General features: G+C 45.7%; 1 long non-coding RNA gene across 2 annotated transcripts in view; it reads left to right on the forward strand.

The window, feature by feature from the left end:
• LOC103350088 (uncharacterized) overlaps positions 1–22397 on the forward strand; it is a 78722-nt gene that overhangs the window by 32424 nt on the left and 23901 nt on the right. The window contains exons 1-4 of one of the 2 annotated variants that reach the window (XR_016237107.1): positions 4801–4939; positions 6931–6989; positions 8382–8589; positions 14462–14517. This is a non-coding gene — a long non-coding RNA (uncharacterized LOC103350088). Of the gene's footprint in view, positions 1–4711; positions 4940–6930; positions 7158–8381; positions 8590–14461; positions 14518–22397 lie in introns of those variants that run through there. The other variant, XR_007923497.3, reaches the window with a different exon arrangement.

Consider the following 22397-nt stretch of genomic DNA (forward strand, 5'->3'; position numbering starts at 1 on the left):
GTGTCAGTTAACTCTTTCATTGTGCCATTCAGCTATTCATGCAAAGCAGTACAACACCAATTAATACAAGACTTTTGGGTTCTCACTTCTAGCAAGGATGTCAGGAAGGAAATTCTGTACAGGAAAAAACAGATTGGATGCACATCTTCTGTGACTCCACTCCGCAAATTGAAATGTACAGTTGCCCTTAACAATATTTTCTCTCCCATCCTATTGCTATGGAGGTTCAAAGGAAACTGTGAGATGACAGTTGCGATAGGCTCAAAATCTCTGTCTTTTCTCAAATCCTGCTCCTCTTTTCTCCCTGCTTTTCTATAGCTATCAGCTAAAAGTTACGATAATACAGGCCAGACAAATTTGCTGGTTCAGTCTCCTTATTTGTTCATTGATGTGTTCAATAAATATTTATTGATTGGATTGGACCAAAGTGTTGGGCACCTCCCAGTGTATCATGTACTTGTAGGATGCAAATATGTGAGATTAGCAGTTTCAGGTGGCTTAGCCTCCCAGGAGGATACAACACGAGTCCAACCAGCCCACCCTGACAAATTACATGATAAAAGCATTTTGAGAGTTGTATGGGGCAGGTCTTCAACAAGTTCGTGGAAATGCACATCCTGGAAAAAACTATGCATGAATTTCAAAATTTTTTTGCATCAAGAGAAACTATATTTTAATTTCATTTACATGAACTTTTTGAAATCTTGTGGTCATCCTGCAAATAACTTTAAGCCACCTTGTGAAAGCATTGTGCCTCCATCTCTTCATGTACCAAGGACAGTCCCGGTGAGGTCTGCCGGAGTGCTGGGTACGCTTGTTGGTTTATTGCTTTTCAGCTTTTGCAAGTTCAAAGTCAGTACTGACTGGACATGTTCCCACTTTCTTCCACCTTTTCCAACTTTGTGTTGATGAGCCTAAAGTATTCACTTTAAAGTACTCAGTTGGGGAGCTCTGGACTATCCTTTTTAGTCTCATCATCCTTGCTTGTCTGAAGCCTTATTTCCTGTGGTCACAGCCTGTGCTAAATGTCATGGCTGGTGGAAAATGCGGCTAGGTTCAGACTCATTGAAATTCATGGCAAGAGGAGAGAAAGCCCGTAATCAAAGGCAAGGATGGATTTTGCAAAGAAATAACAGCCAGAGCATTTATCCAAAATGCACTTTAGTTTGGGCTTCTGTACAAGCAGGCTTGGCGGCAGCTCTGGACTGGAGGTTCTGGGAGTTGCAGGAGTGGAAAATGGAAATGGCTCGTCTGCACCTGCCCTTTCTCCAGAGATTTGGGCTCATCCTCTCCTGCGGCACACAGGAGCGGCTCAGGCTCTGAGAAAGAAGGCTGCAGACCACTCCCTCAGTGATGCCCACAGCCCAGCAGGCTAGCTCCATGGGACGTTGTCACTGATAGTACTGTTAGTGACTTTATAATTCACTATATAATTGCATCAGGTGACATTTCTGTGGCATGCATGAATTCCAGTCTTTTGATGAAAATGTCCTTTAAATCTGTACTGTCCCAACCAGTAGTCAACACCCACATGTGCCTATTGAGCACTTAAAATGTGGAAATGGATTTTTAATTCATTTAATTTTGAAAACTTATTTCAGAGGGAGAGGGAGAAAACGCTCCCATCCACTGCTTCACTTTACAAATGCCCCCAACAGCTGGGGCTGGGCCAGGCTAAAGCCAGGAGGTAGGAACTCAGTCTGGGTTGTCCACACAGGTGACAGGGACGCAATTACTTGAGCTGTCACCTGCTGCCTCCCAGGGTGTGGATTAGCAGGAAGCAGGAATCAGGGGTGCAGCCAAGGATTCAAATATAGGCACTCTCCTTTGGGATGTGGGTGTTGTAATGTGTGTCTTGGCTGCAAGGCTAAATGCCCACTCCTTATTTACTTCTAATTTAAATAGCCACATATGGTTAGCAGTTACCATAATGAATAGTAAAGTCCAAGGAAATAGCCTTATTCATTTGTACTTCCATGAATGGAAATGAATAAGTGATCATCCTGTGAAAGTTGATTTAGGGGCATGGACTCATTCTCTTAATTTTTACATATGGATTGAATAAACTCTGCAACATTTTTGCCTGCAGTATTCAGGTGGCATCTCAGGCTGTGTCTCTTCAATACCCAAGTGTCAGAAATGGAAAGAAAGTAAGTTTTAGAGACAAGATGATCACCTAGGTGCTTTGGCTATAAGTAGGTCATTACCAGATTCGTCTATGTCCTCAGTTCGCATTTTTCAGCAATGGGAAGTGATGCATTCTGATCCAGAAAGTCCAAAGGAAAAACATTCAGCCCTTCTGCTCTGTCTGCATTGAACACAAGGGCACTTCGAAAGCACTTGCAGAAGACAGGATTAAAAGATAAACTCATTTTTGTTGTAAACAATGTTTGAAACACATGTATATGAGGGAGTCTTCAAAAAATTCATGCAGAATGCACATTATGGAAAACTATGGATTTCAAAAATTTTTGTAGCAAAATCAACTGATCTTTAATTTAATTTTTCATGAATTTATTGAAGCAACCTCAGGTCTAATTGACCTGCTGCTCACTTTGAGTTTTTTCCCATTTATTAGGCATCTTTTCATCCCGCACTGAACCATGGACAGGAAGATTAAAATTTACTGGTCTTCCGCCTTGGGAGTATCATAGAGGCATCATAGGATCCCCCAATCAGGACAGAAATTGTAAGCATATGAAGTAAATGACAGTAGTGACATTAATAACACCAAGGTGTTATCCCACAATGCTGTTTGGGTCAGACTTGTGAACGACGTGGTGATACATACGCTGTAGCTTAATTTGCCATTATTTGAAATTATAAGGGCTGACCATTGAGGCAATGGTTAACATGTCACTGTGTATACCAGCATCCCATTTTGGAGTGCCTGAATTTGAGTACCAGCCCCACTGAGGATTCCAGTTTCCAGCTGGTACACACCCTGGGAGGCAGCAAGTGATGGGTCTCTGCCACTCACATGGGAGACCTTGACTGAGTTCCTGGCGCCTGGCTCCTGGCTTCTGTCTGCCCCAGCCCTGGTTGTTGAAAGCATCTGTGGAGTGAAACAGTGGGTGGAAGCTCTCTCTCTCTTTCCTTTGTTCTTATTGCCTTTCAAATAAATAAACAAACAGGGTTTTTTTTTTTTTAAAGACAATTCTATTTTATGGAAAGAAAGAAAATTATGATATCAACTAGTCTATAGGATGTATTACAATGAAAAATAATCTCTTGAGTGTGTGGCATTATGTAGGCACAACTAATTGAAAAGAGCATATAATCTGGTCATTTTTATTTGTAGTGTTCCAGAACTTAGTGCACAGGCGATGTCTGGGAGGAAATGTTCCCAAAGTCTACAAAGAATCAGGAACAATTAGAGACCCAGACTTGGGCTCTGCCAAGGTGCCCAAGGTGTGTGTGCATCTGAGTTCCCTCCGCCGACTGATCTGTGCTGAGCGGCCTAGAGATACCCAGCCAACTTACATTTTGTCACTCTCAAATCTGTCTCCATCTAGTGGGTTGCTGCCACATGCATGAATATGACTGATTTACACAGGGCTGAAAAATAAGTTTCTTAGGTAACCAGGGGGTTCAGCCACAGTCTAGAATGGGCTTTAGAGTACCTGTTCCTCTGGGTGCCTGAATGTGGTTTCTGGAAAAACTGACCCACCTATTTATACAGCCTGTCTTACTTCATAGGATTCTTTTGAGAATCAAATGAGATCCTGAGAGTTAGACTCTCGAGATAGGAAGAGCAATCAGGTGACTGAAAATACCAGAATGCTAGTCCTGGGAGTTGATATCTTGGAGGTTTCATTTTACCTGTAGAATGAGGGTGGGGATGTCTGCTCTCCACAGCTATCCCCCAGAGTTTCTGCAAGTCTTATCTGGCATTCCAAGGGAGCACATATTTTAGTTCTGAGAGAGGTTTCCAGTCACTAGAGCAAATCCACCTACCTAGTCCCTTAGTTACCAGCTGCACACAGACACAAGATATGGGGTGGTCTGTGAAGGTGAAACTGAGTGAAGAACTGCACAAGGCCTCCAGTCCATGGCCTTGCCTCCATTAAGCAAGTGCAGAGTTCATTTAGTGATCCATCTTCAGTCAAATGCAGCCAGTCTCCTGACCTTTTGCGGGCCCAGCCGTGCTGTCAGCAGCTGGGGAATTCTGCAAAGTCCAGGGAAGGGAGCCCCAGGTTGCCCACTTTGCAGAGCGCCTCGTGCTCCTTCAAGAGGGACTATATCATAAAGAAACTTCCAGATAATGACCATGTTGCTCTAATAAGATCTGTAGGATTGATTAAGTTCAAACTGTTGACAGAGGTCGGTACGGTTCATGAAGCAGCGTTGAAAATGCTTCTGGAGTCCTTGGAAAGTTAAATCATAAAAAGCAAGAGGAGAACCAGAGCTGGGGTGGATTCCACTGTGTTCCTTGCAGTGCTTAAGACAATGGACACAAACTATTTGCTTTTTGAAAAGTTACTATTTACTGCAAGTTATCTCTGCAGTGAGCAAGCCATAAAAGTGGCTGATTTTTCTTGCAACATTCTTTGGGTGACATGTTTTTCTCTGAATTTTCGGTGGGGGATGGAAGATTCTGCCATTTTCATTCCTTTGTTAATGTCTTTATGAATGCAATTAACACTTCATTCACGCTTCTTTGTTCCTGGATCCCATTAGGATGTGGTTTATGCCAGTTTCTCTCTCCCAGGAGACAGCCCGCATCACACAACGTTTCACTCAGCCGTGTGGCTGAGCACTGACAAACTCAATTTAGGAAAGGCCAGAGTGAGTTGACACCACGCTGTGGCACATGTCCTGATGGGAGCCAACGACTCGTGTCCTTCCAAGGCGAGGCCCACCTTTTCTGAGAAGCGAGCTTGTGCACGAGAGGACAACAGAGGACAAGGAGCAGAGGAAGACCTCTTGCGGACACAAGGTAAAAGCACTGCAGCTGAAGAAACACTGAGAACTAAATTTGGTTCCAAGTGTTAAACAGGAAAGCCAGCCATCCCCAGTGCCGCCATCACCATCATCATCAAATATTTGGTGAGGACTAACTAGTTACAAAGTAAGAGATGAGCGCAGAAGTAGAGGACACAGATTATACTTCTGGAGCTTATAATTTGAGTACGAGGCAAGTAATGTGCATAACAAATATTGCCAGGGTGTAAGGCTGCATGAGCTAAGGCCTGGATGAGAAGTATAGACCAAAAGAGCAGTACAAGCTCAGATCTCCTGCAAGGGGGGTCTGGGGAAAACTTTTCTGGGGAGGGGAGACAAATACAAGCAGTTCCCTGGCCGTCCCGGGGAAGGGGAGACCGGAGGGGACTGCAGGGAGGGAAGGAAAGACAGCCATTTGCCAAGACGCACAGGTGTGAAATGGTTAGGAGGGTTCGTGTTCGTGATAAATTATTTTCCCTTTATATTAAAGTCTCTCCTCCAATTGATGGCATCATTTCTATTTCAAATATCAGTGTGATATTTGCTTAACAGCCAAAGGCACTGCAGATGAATCTATCTGAGTCTTACTAAGATACTGTACAGAACAAGATGCAGGCGGCCCCAAGTCAGAGACAAAGGAATCAGTTACAGGTAGACCTCGTGCTGTGCCGTGATTTAAGCTTGGTGTTCTCTGATGCAGACAGAACAGAGCAGAACTTCTAAGTCACGAGCATGACATCTACCAGGAACAGACAAGAGCAGCCTGCGGTCCCAGGCCCTGGGTCCCTGACATCAAAGGTTGTGACTAAGCCAGGCGTCTTCCGACAGCTTTAATGTTATTTCACAGTGTGATGATTGGCTGTTTTCTTTTCTGGTCTCTGAGTTGCCCCACAAGTTTAGCTTTCATTCCATTAGTTATACATCCTCAGTACCAAGGTCTTTCTCACGTCTCTTTCCACCAGACTCAGACTGTCAACACCATCATATGCTCTGATAGTGAGGCAGGATGGGCCAGCCCCCAGGCCTTAAAGCTGTGCAGACAACTGTCCTACCCAGGCACATTTTGCATTCAGAACAAGGTCATTCTGTTTGCATCGCATCGTTTATGATTGTTCTTCAACACAACTTCCTGTATTACAAACAGTTCTTAGCCAAAAAAATAAAAATAAAAATAAAAAAATAACTAACAGTAATGTTCCTATTTATCCTAATGCCAGATTAAAGTGTTTTTATGAGTGACTGTTTCTTGTCAGTTACCAGTTTTAGAACTGCACTGTTATTTATTCTAAGAATAACAACTCATTAGAATTACAAAATGAATTCCCAGACAGTACAAAAGGAAAGATTAAAAAAGGTGATGGTCAGCCGGCGCCGTGGCTCAATAGGCTAATCCTCCACCTTGCGGCGCCGGCACACCGGGTTCTAGTCCCGGTCGGGGCACCGGATTCTGTCCCGGTTGCCCCTCTTCCAGGCCAGCTCTCTGCTATGGCCAGGGAGTACAGTGGAGGATGGCCCAGGTGCTTGGGCCCTGCACCCCATGGGAGACCAGGAAAAGCACCTGGATCCTGGCTCCTGCCATCGGATCAGCGCGGTGCGCCGGCTGCAGCGGCGGCCATTGGAGGGTGAACCAACGGCAAAGGAAGACCTTTCTCTCTCTGTCTCTCTCTCACTGTCCACTCTGCCTGTCAAAAATAAAAAAAATAAAAAAAATAAATTAAAAAAAAAAAAAGGTGATGGTCTGTGTGTATGAAAGTGGTAGGGGATGGGGTGTGGGGTGCAGGGCACGTTGGGTGCTCTGAGGGTAAAAAAAAAATCTTCTGTCTTGGACATTTTTTTTTAATAGAAGAAAAGCTACTGTGTCTTCCCTGGCTCAAGCCACCAGTAGCCACGTAAAAACATAAACAGGGTCTGGTTTTGCTGCATTTGAGAATGATGTAAATGTGCAAAAAATGATGGAATAGCTTTTATTTTCTTTTCCCTTCTCAGGAATGGTCTGACAGCCCCAGGCTTGAGGATGTGTCTCTTCCAAGTACTCTGTCACCCTGGTAACCATGGAGACCATGACGATCGATTAGATGCCATCTGATCTCAACCTCATAAAAAAAAAAGGCAGCAGATGGCAACCAGGCCACTAGACCTGTCTCAAGAGAGATGAAGAGGAAGAGAAAGGGAAGGAAGGAGAGAGAGAGGAGAGGAGGTGGGGGCGGCGGTTGGTGAGGGTAGGAGATCGCAGAGCAGCTCTGGAGAGGAAGATGCTAGAAGACTGAAACAGAAACAAGGAGGGTGGGAAGGGAGGAAAGAGGAGACACGATGGAAAACGGGAAGCTAAAACCCATCTGTGTGGTGGTGCGTTGCAGGAAGAAAGCCCGGTGAAGGTAGCAGCACATCGCTGTCTCCTAACTTTCCAGCTGTGTGATAGGCATCAAATGGGCACGCAGAATGCCACAGAACTGGGGCCATTGCTTCTCTGGGGGCCGCTCACAGGGTTGTCCTTGTGACTCTTGGAACGGTGTGGGATTTGGGGCGCCTTCTCCCAAGACTTTTTGAGACCTGGTTCTCAGAATGCTGGCTCTGATCAGGTGCGGCCTCTCAGACATTCTGAAGGTTCAGCCCCGTCCATGTTTACCAGCCCTTCCCCAGGGGTGTTCCAGTTCCTCTGTCAAGGCAGAGTGATGGGCAGGTCAGCAGATGACCAGGGTGAAAAGAGGCCCAGAACAGCTGCTGAACAGGTCAGGGCCGGTGAGCCAGGAGTGCCAGCCGTGCCCCAGAGCAGAGTGACTGCTGCTATTTATGGAGGGCCCACGATGTGCCAGACACTGTGCTAAGCAGTGCCTCTTGTGGATTATTTCATTTGCCCAGATGACAATGTCATGACACAGGTGCCATTATTATCCCCATTTTACGGGCAGGCCTCCAGCCTGGGAGAGGTCGGCTATCTTCATCACGGCCTGCCTGGAATGCCTAGGGATGAAACGGCTTGCTGGACTAGGGACAGACAGAGCTGGCTCGATTGCTTTTATTATTCTCCCCCTTATAAGATGTTACATCAAATTTTTGCAGATTACGAAAATAGGACATAGTCAATGTTGAAAATTGTTTAAAACAAGAAAAAGAAAAGAAAAATGACTTACAATTCTATTAGAGATAAGCATGTGTCTTATAAGCTTTATGGCATTTCCTGTGGCTATGGAGACACATATACACATGCTTTAAACAAATAGAGTATTAAATCTTAAACACAGCTTGCTTAGCCTATCTTTTTTCAACATAACGTCTTTTCATGCATTTATTTTGCTATTTAATCTTATTTAATAACTATACAGTATTCTACTGTTTGTATTGTAACATTTCTTTATTATTGCTCTTTATTTTGATTTTTGTATTATAAATAAAGCTTTATTGATCATTCTTTTATGTAAACCTTTTTGGTATCCCAGAGCTGGACCAAGCCAAAGCCAAGAGCCAGGAGCGTCTGCTGCGTCTCCCATGTTGGGGCAGGAGCTCAAGCACTTTGGCCATCCCCTGCTGCTCTCTCAGATGCAGTAGCAGGGAGCTGAATGGGAAGTGGAGCAGCTGGGACTCAGACCAGTGTCCGTACAGGATGGCGGTGTCTGCTACACCATTACACCAATCCCTGATGAGCAGGTATGCTAAAAAATTCTTGCTATGTTACCAGACATTCTTTATGTCAGCTTGTTGTTACTACAATGAAATACCTAAGGCAAACTTCTTATGAAGGAGGGGGGTTTACTTGGCTCACGTTTTTGGAGGTTCACAGTCCAAAACTGAGTGGCCCTGTGGATTCGGTATCTGGTGATTGGTGTTCTTGCTCACAGAGTCCTGAGTTGGCACAAGGCACTGCATGGCAAGAGGGAACATGTGTCTGTCCATGTCTCTCTTTGTAAAGTCACCATGATTTGACCATGGAGGTTCCACACTAACAACTTAACCAAACTAATCACTCAGATTGGCCCATAGACCTCACTTCTGAACACTGTAATAGGGTCAATTTCCCACCCTCTTGGTACTATCAATGTAAGATATTGTGGACTAAACCTTAAACACGTAGGACTTTGAGGGAAACCCAAACTAATATTCAAACCATAGCTTTCTTATTTTTTCTTCTGCAGATTGCTATGCATGTCATTGCCCTATTTGGTAATAGATTTAGGCAAAAGGGTGAAACATAATCCATATAGTCTGCGCAGATCCACTGGCATTGTAACAAAAAACACACTGGCATTTATGACCAGAACAAATTTACATTCTTTGCATAAGTCAGCATCCTGCTCTATATATTGAAGACAGAAGCTAACATTTACAGACACATATTACTGAGCACATTTACTCTTTAAAATAGCCCTATTTGTTTTATTCTTATAGCTTCACTAAATTTCATAAGTAGCATTTAGTTTTCACAAAAACTCAAAGGAGCTAAATATTCTGCCTGTTTTAGATAAATTTAGACATTATGGCTCATGGTCACAAAACTATTACAGTGACAGCACTAGGATTTAAATTCAACACACTGCAAGTCCACAGTAATTTTTTTTTATTTGAAAGGCTGAGAGACAGACAGTTTCTATCAACTGGTTTAATCCTCAAATACCTGCAATATTCAGGACTGGGCCAGGCTAAAGCTAGGAGCACAGAACCGAATCTAGATCTTCCATGTGGTATCAGGGACCCCAAGTACTTGAGCCATCATCTGCAGCCTTTCAGGGTACATATCAGCAGGAAGATGGATTGGAAGCAGAGGAGCAGACTTGAGGCAGGCCCTCCTGTATGGGATGCAGGCAACCCAAGTGGCATCGTAACCGCTACTGTAAAGTGCCTTGCCCCACAATGTAAATTTTCCTGTGTTCTCTAGATATTGTTGCCTAGGGCAGTGCTGTGGTTTGAATATTATTGTCTACCCCCAAAATTCATATGTTGAAACCCTCACCCCGAGGTGATGGTGTTGGGGGAAGCTGTGAAGGGAGTTAGGTCGTGAGGACACAGCTCCCATGAATGGGATCAGTGCCCTTGTAAAATCCACCTGCCTCCAAAGCTCCCTCCCACCTTTGGCCATGTGAGGATGCAGGGGAAGGCACTATCCAGGCACAGGAACTTGGGCCTCACCAGACATTCAATCTGTGCCTTCTTGATTGTGGACGTCCCAGCCCCCAGAACAATGAAAACTGTATTTCTGCTGTTTGTAATCCACCCAGTTGATGTCATTTTGTTATAGAAGCCTGAAAAGACTGAGACATACAGTGGTCCTCACTTCATTTTATAAACTTTAAGAGGGCTTGTGGATTTCAGACTTATTCTTTTTTTTTGTTCTTCTAAATTTTAAAATTTATTTATTTGAAAGGCAGAGTTACAGACAGATAGATAGAAACAGAGCTCTTTCATCTGCTGGTTCACTCCCCAAATGGCCACAGCAGCCAGGGCTGGGCCAGACTGAAGCCAGGATCCAGGATCTTCATCCATGTCTCCCATATGGGTGGCAGGGGCCCCAGCACTGGGCTGTCTTCTGCTACTTTCCCAGACCCATTATCAGGGAGCTGGATCAGGAGTGGAGTAGCCAGGACACAAGCTGGCACCCATATGGGCTGCTGGCATTGCAGGCAGTGGCTCAACCCACTGCCCCACAGCTGTGGCCCCAGACCCTATTCTTAACTGCCCTCCATCCCAACACAGCCACCATTGCTTTAGCACAACCCCAAACAGAGTCAACATCTCTGAGCTCCTAAGGAAGAATTGAGAATACAAAAAGCATACTTAGCTCATGTCACCCATTTTAGGAATTTTCCTACTATATTTTAGTGTGTTTGTGGTGTTTTTAAAAATCTGAATAATGGTTTCGCCAAACCAGAGCTGGAATGAATAGAAGCAGCACTGGATCTAGGATTTTTTTCTTGTTAATAAATTATTGCTTTTGGAATCTGAAATTTTTAAAAGAAAGGAAGACAAGATTATTTACACAAAGTGAAGTTTCAGTGCTTGTTCAGAATAATAAAGCTGTACTAACTACATATTTAACAAATATTTAGATGCCACAATCACACACCAAAAAAAAAAAAAAATCCCCATAGTATTTTTGTTGCATAAGTGTCATAGCAATACTACATAATTTTTCCCTCATTTTTGGGACCATATACTTTTCTTTTTTTTAAGATTTTCATTTATTTTTATTTGAATGCAAGAGTTTTAGAGAGGCAGAGAGAGAGGGAAAAAGAGAGAGAGAGAGAGGTCTTCTATCTGCTGGTTTATTCCCCAAATGGCCGCAATGGCTGGAGCTAGGCCAATTTGAAGCCAGGAGACAGGAGTTTCTTCCAGGTTTCCCATACAGGTGCACAGGCCCAAGCTCTTGGGCCATCTTCCACTGCTTTCCCAGGTCATAGCAGAGAGTTGGACGGGAAGTGGAGCAGCTGGGACTCCAACTGGTGCCCATATGGGATGCCGGCACCACAGGTGGATGCTTAACCTACTACCCCACAGCACCAGCCCAGTACTGTGTACTTTTCAATTACACTTCATATGACAAAAGTATTGTGATATTTTCTTTCTTTTTTCTAAAAATAATTATTTATTTATTTTGAAAGGCAGACTTATAGAGAGAGCTACAGAAAGAGAGAGCTAGAGAGAGAGAGAGATATGTTTTATTCACTGGTTCACTCGTCAAATGGCTGCAATGAAGCCAGGAGCCAGGAACTTTGTCCAGGTCTCCCACATGACTGGCAGGGGCCCAAGCACTTGAGCCATCTTCTGTTGCTTTCCCAGGTGCATTAGCAGGGGGCTGGATCAGAAGTGGAGCAGCCAGGACTTGAATTGATACCCATATAGGATGCTGATGTTGCAGGTGGCTTAACCCCCTGCACCACAACGCTGGCTCCTGTAGTATGTAATAAATCAGTCTTTTTGGTGAAAAAAAAAAAGGCTTTTTTTTTACTTAAATATTTTTATAAACAATTTTGAAAAATATCTGTGAGCTTCATAAATCATTATTGGTACCAACACATAAATGTCTAGGATTATAGTTAACTTTGGAAAACTTGCACTAATTTTTGTCATATATGAACTATAAGATTTGGGGCTGGTGTTGTGGCGTAGTGGTTAAAGCTGCCACATGCAGTGCCTGCATCCCATATGGGTGCCGGTTCGAGTCCCAGCTGCTCCACTTCTGACCCAGCTCTCTGCTATGGCATGGGAAGACAGTAGAAGATAGCCCAAGTCCTTGGGCCTCTGCTCCCATGTGGGAGACCTGGAAAAAGCTCCTGGATCCTGGCTTCGCATTGGTGCAGCTCCAGCTGTTGCAACCAATTGGGGAGTGAACCAGCAGATGGAAGACCTTTCTCTCTCTCCGCCTCTCCTTCTCTGTGTAATTCTGACTTTCAAATAAATAAATAAATCTTTAAAGAAAAGATTCTAGACTTTCTCTAATTTATTGCTGCTACTATTCTGTGTCTAATTTTAAATACTCTGAATTGATGGCACTCACTGTTAGCTAATTTTTCCTCCTTGTAGGGTTGTATTATGAGTCAATAGCAGCATCCCTATCAAATCATAAAGAAAAGTAATGATTTTCAAATACGCTCATGTAAGTCACTCTTCTTCATTGTATAGATCATCACAAAACCCATTAACTGATTTGTTATTTGTATTAGCAACTTACGTCTTCCTCTCAATGATTGCATTCATCTGTTTTCTCTTGCTATCACAAAATACCTGAGACTGGGTCTTCATAAAGAAAAGAAGTCTATTTAGTTCACAGTTTTAGGGGCCAGAAGTCCAAGACGGGGCAGTTCCATGTACTCAGCCTCTGGTGAGGGCCTTCCTGGCTGTATCACAGCATGTGGGTGGCATCTGGACAGGAGCACACTGAGACAGGAGCCAGAGAGAGTGGGGAGGGGCTGGTCTTGCTCTTTCTGTAAAAACCCACTCTTGAACAACCTTTAAGGGTAGCACCTACAGCAATCTAACCACCTCTCACAAGGCCAGACTTTTAAAAGTTTTTAAATTTACCTATTTTCATTTGATTTGAAAGGCAGAGAGAGAGAAAGAATGAAAGGGAGGGAGGGAGAGAGAGATACAGACACAGAGATTTTTCATATGCTGGCTCATTCTCCAATGCCAACAATAGTCAGAACTGGGTCAGACCAATGCCAGGAGCCCAGAACTTAGGCGGATTCTCCCACATGGGTAGAAGAGACCCAAGTACTTGAGCCATCAGCTGCTGTTTCCAGGGGACATATCAGGAAGCTACAATCAGAAGCAGAATATAGACTTGAACCGAGCATGCAGTATGAGATGCAGGTGTCTTTCTGGTATACCAAAGACCTACCCTTTTGGCCCCACCTCTTAAAGGACCTACTACCTCTTAACATTGCTGCACTGGGGACCAAGTTTCCAACACATGAGCCTTTGAGGGACACACTCAAACCATATGGAAACCATAGCAATGATTTCCTACTTTTAGAATGATCTGTAATTTTTATTATAATTTACTTCTGGATGTCAGAATAATTTCTAATGACTTTAAACACAAATATATAAACATACTTCTATTGTGTAGTGCAGAAGCACAGTGCATCTTCCCTATTGCTCCCAGTAGGAGAGAACCCCATTGTTACTAAGTATTGTTTATAAGTAATCCTCTGTTACAATGTGTCAAAATCATCCATAGACTAGGTTTTCGGTCCATCCATTTCTAACCCTGATTGTCCTCCTCCAGGGTCTTACGCATATTCATGTTGTGATACAATATGTAGATTTGCCACTTTTGACACCAGCTGGTTTTCCACGGTGAGCTGTTAACATCTTTCCAAAAGCCAATCTTACAATAAGTTGGCTAGAAATAATTATACAAACGAGTGATTAGAAATCCCATGAATATGTCCCAGCTACACCAGGGGTGGGGAACGTCCAGGACACAGACCGTCTAAGGCCCACAGAATCATCTGGTCTGGCCCTGCCAAGGCAGCCGCAGGTGGGACTCAAAATTTAATTAATCTATAGCAGGCTAATTTTTAAGTTGATAATTTTTTATGGCCCATGAATGATGTTATAAATATCCAAATGGCCCTTAGCAGAAAAAACTTCCCCCAGCCCTGTACTACACCCTAACTTGCTTATCTCTCCAGTTCCACTTGGCTGCACAACACTGCGAGGCCACCAGAGAAGTTGGAGGGCAAAGAGACAGCAGTCTGAACTACTGTGACTGCAGTACCTGGCAGGTACAAGTCTTGTAAAACACACGAGGCAGGTGGATACTCTGCCAGCCCTCTGATCAAGCTAAGGGACACTGAAGTGTAAGCTTCACCAGCTTCATGATAAGTCCATCTCTGGTTTTGAAGGGGGATTGATGCTTAGAGAACAAGCTACGGGTGGACAGAGAGTGTGAAGGTGAGTGTGGTTCAAGTACTGTGTGTGGTTCTCTGTTAAAGGAAAAGACAATAATCTTTTCCACCCTTTATCCTTTGTCTTGCCCTGTTGCTTCTGCGTGGCCCACTTTTCCTTTGATCTCTTCCAGCTACTCAGTGCTCTCGGGATTCTCTTCTTCTCTGCACATCTTGCTCTTGGACTCAGGTATGTGTCACTGATTCATTCACAAATGTTTATTTTGCACAAACTGTGGAATTGGGCACCATTCTGATACTAGGGATAAAACAGTGAACAATACAAAAACATCCTTGGCCTCATAAAGCTTATTTTATTTTTTAAGATTTTATTTGTTTATTTTAGAGGCAGAGTTACAGATAGAGAGAGGGAGAGACTGGGAGAAAGGTCTTCCACCTGCTGGTTCACTCCCCAAATGGACACAACAGCCAGAGGTGGGCCCATCCGAAGCCAGGAGCTGGGAGCTTCTTTTGGATCTCTCACGTGGGTGCAGGGGTCCAAGCACTTGGACCATCTTCCACTGCTTTCTCAGGCCATTTGCAAGGAGCTGGATTGTGAGTGGAGCAACCAGGAATCAAACCGGTGGCCGTGTGGGATGCTGGAGCCACAGGTGGAGGCTTAGCCTACTACACCGCAGTGCCAGCCCCCCTCAGAAAGCTTATATTCTAGAACTAGGGAGACAGAAATTAAATTCATGTCCACTTGAGTTTTTAGCAGCATATTAGCGCTCCCATGGAAATGTGCACTCGAGACCTTTTATCTGCCCTTGCTAAGGGGCTGTCTTGATTCCTGAGTTATTGTGACATCACACACCAGAGATTGGAGGGAGGTATTTCAGATGGGAAGGAACTCTTCCCCAGTTCCTTGAAGTTTTCCACTTTGATTCATGCCCGAAGCTGGTCTTGGCTTCCGCGTTTTAGATGAACCGTCCTCCAGCCCAGGCCCCTCCACTTGCAACTGTTGAAGCTTCCAGAGCAGTTGTTATTGTCTCGATCAGGACGTGCTAAGGATCATTTTAAACTGCATGTGAGGTTGGGTCTACTTCATTCTCTTCAGAAGGTCCTGTGCTATGGCCCAGAGAGGTGCTTGTTTCCAACATTTTAGATCACTTGGCCTGGTCATATTCAAACTCTCCTGCAGGATGGCCGTGCTCTAGGTCCATTGCTAAGTTGTTTCTGAACTCAGTCCCTTACACTGGAGGAAGCCATCCTGGTTATGTCAGAGGGCAGCTTCTCATCTTTTCACCCGCTAGGTAATATTCCATTCTTCCTTTATGTAGGCAATTTTTTCATCTTCATTATTAGTACTATTAAGACGTTTTTTCTTATTGTTATTGTATTAGTTAAGATTACAGGGGTTGGGACTTTGACCTAATGCTTAGTACACAGGTTAAGAAGCCCACAACCGATATTAGAGTACCTGGGTTCCCGCATTGTTCCCGATTACAGATTCCCCGGTGATCAGACCTTGGGAGGCAGCACGGGATGATTTGAGTTCCTGGGTCCTGCTGCCTGTATGTGGGAGACCCAGACTGAGTTCTTGGGCTCCAACTTCCACCTCAGTTCAGCCTCAGCCACTGTGAGCCTCTCTCTCTCTCTCTCTTTCTCTCCCCTGCTCTCAAATAGTAAAAATTTAACAAAATATTCAAAAGCATTTATGTGTAAGCAACAGAAACCTTCAGCCTGCTTATAAAACAAGATAATGTGTGACTCAAAAACCTGAGGTTAAAAGGTACTTCAGGCTTTGAGAATGGTGCAGTCCAGGGCTGGTATCGTGGTATGGCAGGTTAAGCCGCGGCCTGTGACGCCTGCATCCTGTATGAGCGCCTGATCCAGCTCCCTGCTAATGCACCTGGGAAAGCAGCGGAAGATGGTCCAAGTGCTTGGGCCCCTGCTGCCCACGTTGGGAACCAGCATGGAGTTCCAGGCTCCTGGTTTCAGCCTGGCCCAGCCCAGCCATTGTGGTCACTTGGGGAATGAACCAGCAGATGGAAGATCATTCTCTCTCTCTCTCTCTCTCTCTCTTTCTCTGTAACTCTTTCTTTTAAATAAATAAATAAGTCTTGAAACAAAAAAAACAAGAATGATGGAACCTAGCGGTGTCAGCTCCATTTCTCTGTAGTGCTCTCAGCTTTGCTCTCTTCCTACTTGAAAACTTCTTCCTAGGTCCAGTAGCAAGGAAGCTGGAGCCCTTGGCCTCACATCTGGGCATAGCCGTGATTGGAGATACTCTGAGGGTTGGAATATTTTCCCCGGAGGTTTCCAGAAAATGTTTCTATTTCCCCATTAGTTCAAACTATCACCTACTCATTTCTGAGGCAATCACTGGCAGGTGCTGGAGGTGACCAAATCAGCCTCCCCCAGAGAAAGTCAGATGGGAGGCACGGCTGAGGCCAGACTCCCCCAGGGCAGGCAGAGGCCAGAAGTGAGTCCACGTCCTGACAGCAAGGTGAAACAGGAATGCATGCTGGCTGCGCAAGGGGCAATGCTGCCCTCCCACTCCAGGAGTCTGGTTGGATGCCTTGGTGATGGATTTTTAAATTTCTGGACTTAATTCTTCAATGTCCAGGTTATAAGGCCTGTCGCATACGTAACAATTGATGACCAAAAAAATCCCATAAAATTATATTCATTGTCCTCTGTATAAGAAAACAAGAATAAATGTTATACATTCACAACTAAAACAGCTTTTTAAGCTAAAGAAGTTGTTTTAATCATTAAAAATAGACCAAAGGCTGCCAAAATTTCCCGGGAAAGGCTAAAGAAGTTTATGATAAGTAAAAAAAAAACAGAGAGAGTAAGAGAGAGAGAAAAAAACCTTTCCCTCCCTGAGGTGAATATCATAGGGTCACCTTGTGTTGTTTAACCTGCATCAATTAAAATGAAATATTTATTTGAGAGGCAGAGAGAGACAGACATAAAGAAAGAGACCTCTGATCTACTGGTTCAAATGCACACAATTGCTGAGGCTGGTCTTGGGCAAATCTGGGAACCAGGGACTCACTTCAGGACTCCTATGAAAGTGGCAGGAACATCATTATATGAGCTGATACCAGCGCCTCCCAGGGTGTGCACCAGCAGGAAGTTGGAGTCAGGAGCTGGAGGTGGGTTGCACTCCGATCAGGGTTACAGGTGTCTTTTTTTTTTTAAAGATTTATTTATTTATTTGAGAGGCAGAGGCAGAGAGAGAGAGAGAGAGAGAGAGAGAGAGAGAGAAATCTTCCAACTGCTGATTCACTCCCCAAATGGTCGCAAAGGCTGGAAATGCACCGATCTGAAGCCAGGAGCCAGGAGCGTCTTCTGGGTCTCCCACACAGGTGCAGGGCCCAAGCACTTGAGTCATTTTCCACTGCTTTCCCAGGCCACAGCAGCAAACTGAATCAGAAGTGGAACAGCCGGGACTCGAACTGGTGCCCATATGGGATGCTGACACTGCATTCAGCGGCTTTACCGGTTACGCCACAGCGCCAGCCCCTGCAGGTGTCTTAACCCATGGGTCAAAGGTCAGGAACCTGCCAGACTTTCTCATTCAGGATCTGCTTCCAGAGGTACATTTTCTTTCTTGGGTTGAGCCCTCGGGTAGCTCCTCAAGTTCAGGGAGACTTGCCGTTTTCCCTTTCTTTGCTGTGAGAGATGGGGCAGAGTGGAGTGAGCAGAAACCCTCACCTTGATGTCAGAGACTCGCCTTTTTTTTTTCTTTCCCTGGAGTGCTATGAAAATGTGTGTTCTGAAAACATTTTCCAAAGTGCTCCCCTGAGATGCAGGATTTCGGCAAGAGCTGTCCAGTGGGCGGAGGGAGAAGTCAAACACTAGCCTCCAGCATGCTTCAGGTTTGGGGGAATGTGAAGAGAGATTGATTCTAGAAATGATTCGGGAGCCGGCGCCGCGGCTCACTAGGCTAATCCTCCACCTTGTGTCGCCGGCACACCGGGTTCTAGTCCCAGTCGGGGCACCGGATTCTGTCCCGGTTGCCCCTCTTCCAGTCCAGCTCTCTGCTGTGGCCAGGGAGTGCAGTGGAGGATGGCCCAAGTGCTTGGGCCCTGCACCCCATGGGAGACCAGGAAAAGCACCTGGATCCTGGCTCCTGCCATCGGATCAGCGCGGTGCGCCGGCTGCAGCGGCGGCCATTGGAGGGTGAACCAACGGCAAAGGAAGACCTTTCTCTCTCTGTCTCTCTCTCTCACTGTCCACTCTGCCTATCAAAAAAAAAAAAAAAAAAAAAAGAAATGATTTGGGCCTTTCGCCATCCACTCGTGCACCGACTGGGCCTGCGTTATTGCTGTCCCGCGGTGCTGGCTGTGGACGTCCACGGGCCGCCTGGCAGGGAGAGGCCAGCGCACCAGAGCAGCGTGTGTTAAACCTGACAGAGTGATGGACTAGGTTTGTAGTCACTGCATCGTCACCAAGGATACTTTTAACGTCCTTTGATGTGCTAATAGTCCTTCCTGAGGAAAATTATGTAAACAAACAAACTATTAATTAAATCAAGAGCAGTAGTCCCCACAGAAGTGCGGTATGCAGATTTGCTGAGCTGGATGGACTTGAGCCAGCCAGCGGCAGTGGCCGTGGCGGCTGGGGCTGCTGTCAGGAGCTGTTTCTTACACTCCTGGAAAGGGTTCCATGAGCCTTGCAGATACCCGCCCCGGGGGACATCAGAGGCCTCTCTCCCTGGGGACACGTTGTCCCAGCTCACCTGAGAAGGTCAAGTACAGATCCACAAGACCAATCCAGGAACGCAGAAAGGCAAGGTGGAATTCTCCAGAGGCCCTCTAATTTCCTCAATGGTCATTCGAATCCTTGTAGGTCATACAACTCTGCAGAAGTGGAAAAAGTCTTACTGTGTGCAAAAACCAAAAGCCACACGCCTCGTGGGGTGTGCTGCCACCCAAGTCATGGCTGCCTGAGTTCACATGGTCCTAGGGACTCCGTTCTCCTAGTCTGATGGACCCATTGCTATTGCTGGGCTACTGGGGCTCGGTGTTAGCCAGACCTGACTGCGTGTGCTGATGATGGGGTCATGGGCAGAGAAGCCGGGCCATCGTGCTCCAGTGGCATCCGTGCCCGCATCAGCCCTGGTGCTCCTGCCGCTCTGCTGCCCTGCCCTGCAGTTTCCGTCTCGCTGGCTGCCTGCTCTTCCTGTTGGGTGACTTTCAGCGGCACAGCTGCTGACAGACGTCTTGTATGTTTTATTTTTCCCCTCTTTAGCACTAGGTTTCCTTTTCCCTCTCCAGGGTAATCCCTGCTTGCCTTTTTTTTTCTTCCTAAGCTTTTGATTGTTTGGGTCAGTCTTTTTCTCCCTTTGTTTCCTAATGAGTCACTGCGTGCTGTGTTCTGCACTTTGCAAGGTGACCTTTGCAACGTGCTTTCCCACGTGAAGCCTCATGCCTCCTAGTCCTGAGCTTGATCCCTGGGCCAGGTTTGCAGACCTCATCTCTTTCTTCTCCATCCCACCATGGGCCAGCCTGGTCGGCAGCTGGGAGAAGGTGTCTCCTCCCTGGTGCCGTGAACTGTGGTTGTAAATATGCTGCGGAGACCTTCCCACCCATCCCAGCTGTCTCAGTGGCCTGGGGACGCCTAAAACACCACCACTGCAAATGTGTTCTCATATGATTTAGGGCTGTATTTGTCTAGTTCAAACAAATCTTTGTTTCTTTTTTTTTAAAGATTTTATTTATTTATTTTAAAGTCAGAGTTACACACACACACACACAGAATCTTCTATCTGCTGCCTCACTCTCCAGATGGCCACAACAGCCAGCGCTAGGTCAGGCCAAAGCCAGGAGCCAGGAACTCCATCCAGTCTCTCACATGAGTGCAGGGGCCCAAGCACTTGGGCCATCTTCTGCTGCTTTCCCAGGTGTGTTAGCAGGGGGCTGGATCAGAAGTGGAACAGCCAGGACGCACACTGGTGCCCATATGGGATGCCAGCATTGCAGCTGGCGGCTTTACCCTCCAAGCCACAATGCCGGCCCTTCAAAGGAATCTGTCAAAGAGGGGTCCTCTCAGAGCCAATGGGGCCTTCAAAGAGGTAAAGGGTGTCAGGAGGATGTCCTTGTGGTTTGAGTGTGGAAGTGGGGCAAGGATGGGAAAGATCCATCCATTGGGGGAGTAGAAGGCACAGGAGGGGGAGGTGTGCACCACAGACCCGTCCACCCTGCACACGTTAGCTTCCAGGCTCTGGCAGCACCCGAGGCTCAGAGCAGGGGAGTGTGTCACCTGGGCCCTCGCTGGCCCCAACACATTGTTGTCAGCAGGATTCCTGGGTCCTGCAAAATAATCAGCTAACCCAGTGGGGGCTAAATGAGCTTTCTGGATCTGGGGTTTGTCTCATGGCTGCTCCTTTTGGAGTGACTAAGTGCGCCACTGAGCAGCCTGGCTGCTTTGCCGAAGACTCAAATGAATGACATGACCAGTTCTCTTGTTTGTGAATAACACACCAGGCGCTGTTAGGGGACAAGCTGGCCTCGGGGATGGCCTAGTCCTAATTTTTCATCTGCAATTGGCGGCTAATGGCAGCTCCTATCTTGTAGAGTTCTTTAAGGATGAATGATGATACACACCAAGGGCCTGGCAGATACTGAGCACTTAATAGGCGCCAGCTGTGATTTTTAATATCCAAATATGGCCAGCGCACTAGTTATCTAGTAACCAGTATCTTGACAATCACAAAGACTTATGGCGTCATCCCAACAAGTATGATTTATCACGGAGGACTAAGACACTTCTGTAGCCTTCTGCATCCAGCTGCGTATAAGGGTAGGGACAGGAAGAAGAAAATCCCTCTCCCCCGTGTCCTGCAAGCCACCATCGCACATACAGAAAGCAGCCCTCGCATTGACAATGGCCTTCTAGGAGGCAGAGAAAGGACTGGGGGAATTTGGAGAACTCTGAGGCTGATTGATTTCCAGTCCACTCCTCTCCGGGAAATGATTTGTGTCCACTATGCACACGTGCCTGCATGGCCTCAGTGCAAGTGAATGCACACACGTACTACAGGCTACACACACACACACACACACACACAGGTCAGGACACCATCGCACTGAGGGCATTTTTCCTGGTCTTCCTTCTTGTCGTGTGCCTCCTTTTCAGTCCATTCGGGCATAATTATTATTGCTCTGCTGGCTGGGTTCTGCAGCTCTCTAGAGTGGCGCAGATGTCGACAGCTCTGAAAGATCCCATGCTATTACACAGCAGAACAAATGAGGATGTCAAAAAAGGCTCTTCAGTCTAACAAGAAAACAGAGGAAAGAGACAAAAAGAATAAAGCCTTCGGAGACTGGCGGACTCGCTCTGATTAGATCTTATGCTAACATGATGCCCACTCTGCGTACTAACAGTGATTTCATGTGTTGAAATGATACAGTGGAAATATGTCTTGGGGACAGGAGAAAAGAGAAAAGATAATTTCTTCCCTGGCAGGCATGATTAAGATGGTGTGGGCTTCCTTGGGAAGCACGACAGCACAAGGGACTGTTGAGGGCAGGCCCAAGCATATTTCCCTACAATGCCTGACATCGGCTCATTACAATGGCAGCTCCACTGGATGAGCGATAGAAGCTGTTGAGATGGATTAGCTGGCAGAGTGCATAGGGAAAGTCAGCCCCAATCCCAGGCATTGTTCTTTCCCTTCACAGGGGAGGCCATAATTGAGCAAGATTTTATATAGGAGACCCTAAGTCCACAGACCGCAATTGCCTAGAACAAAGACTAAGAAAAATACTCCAGAAGTTTGGAGAGGGGAGCAGAGAGGTCTCTAAGCAATCAAAATGGAGGGGCAAATGTCCCTGTATTATAGATCATATAAAGTAATTTTCTGATGGAGTATGTCCTCAGCTCCTTGCTCTGAACCTGTCGACTCATCTTCTACTTATAATTCTAAATATTAATGGAGTAGTTTTCACTGTCACTTGACAGTAACAAAAGAGAGGAAACAATTTAGGAAAGCCAGCTCTGGGATAAGGAAGATGGAGTGAAGTGCTGACACACACACACACACAACCTGACAGCATCAAAAAGTGGTAAGGCGATAGTGAGTGAGTGGACACGCAATGAGGTAAGGAGCACTGG

This window comes from Oryctolagus cuniculus, chromosome 7, assembly GCF_051225735.1.
Source record: "Oryctolagus cuniculus isolate XC-2025 breed Fujian yellow rabbit chromosome 7, ASM5122573v1, whole genome shotgun sequence".
In the NCBI taxonomy this organism is placed as follows: Eukaryota; Metazoa; Chordata; class Mammalia; order Lagomorpha; family Leporidae; genus Oryctolagus; species Oryctolagus cuniculus.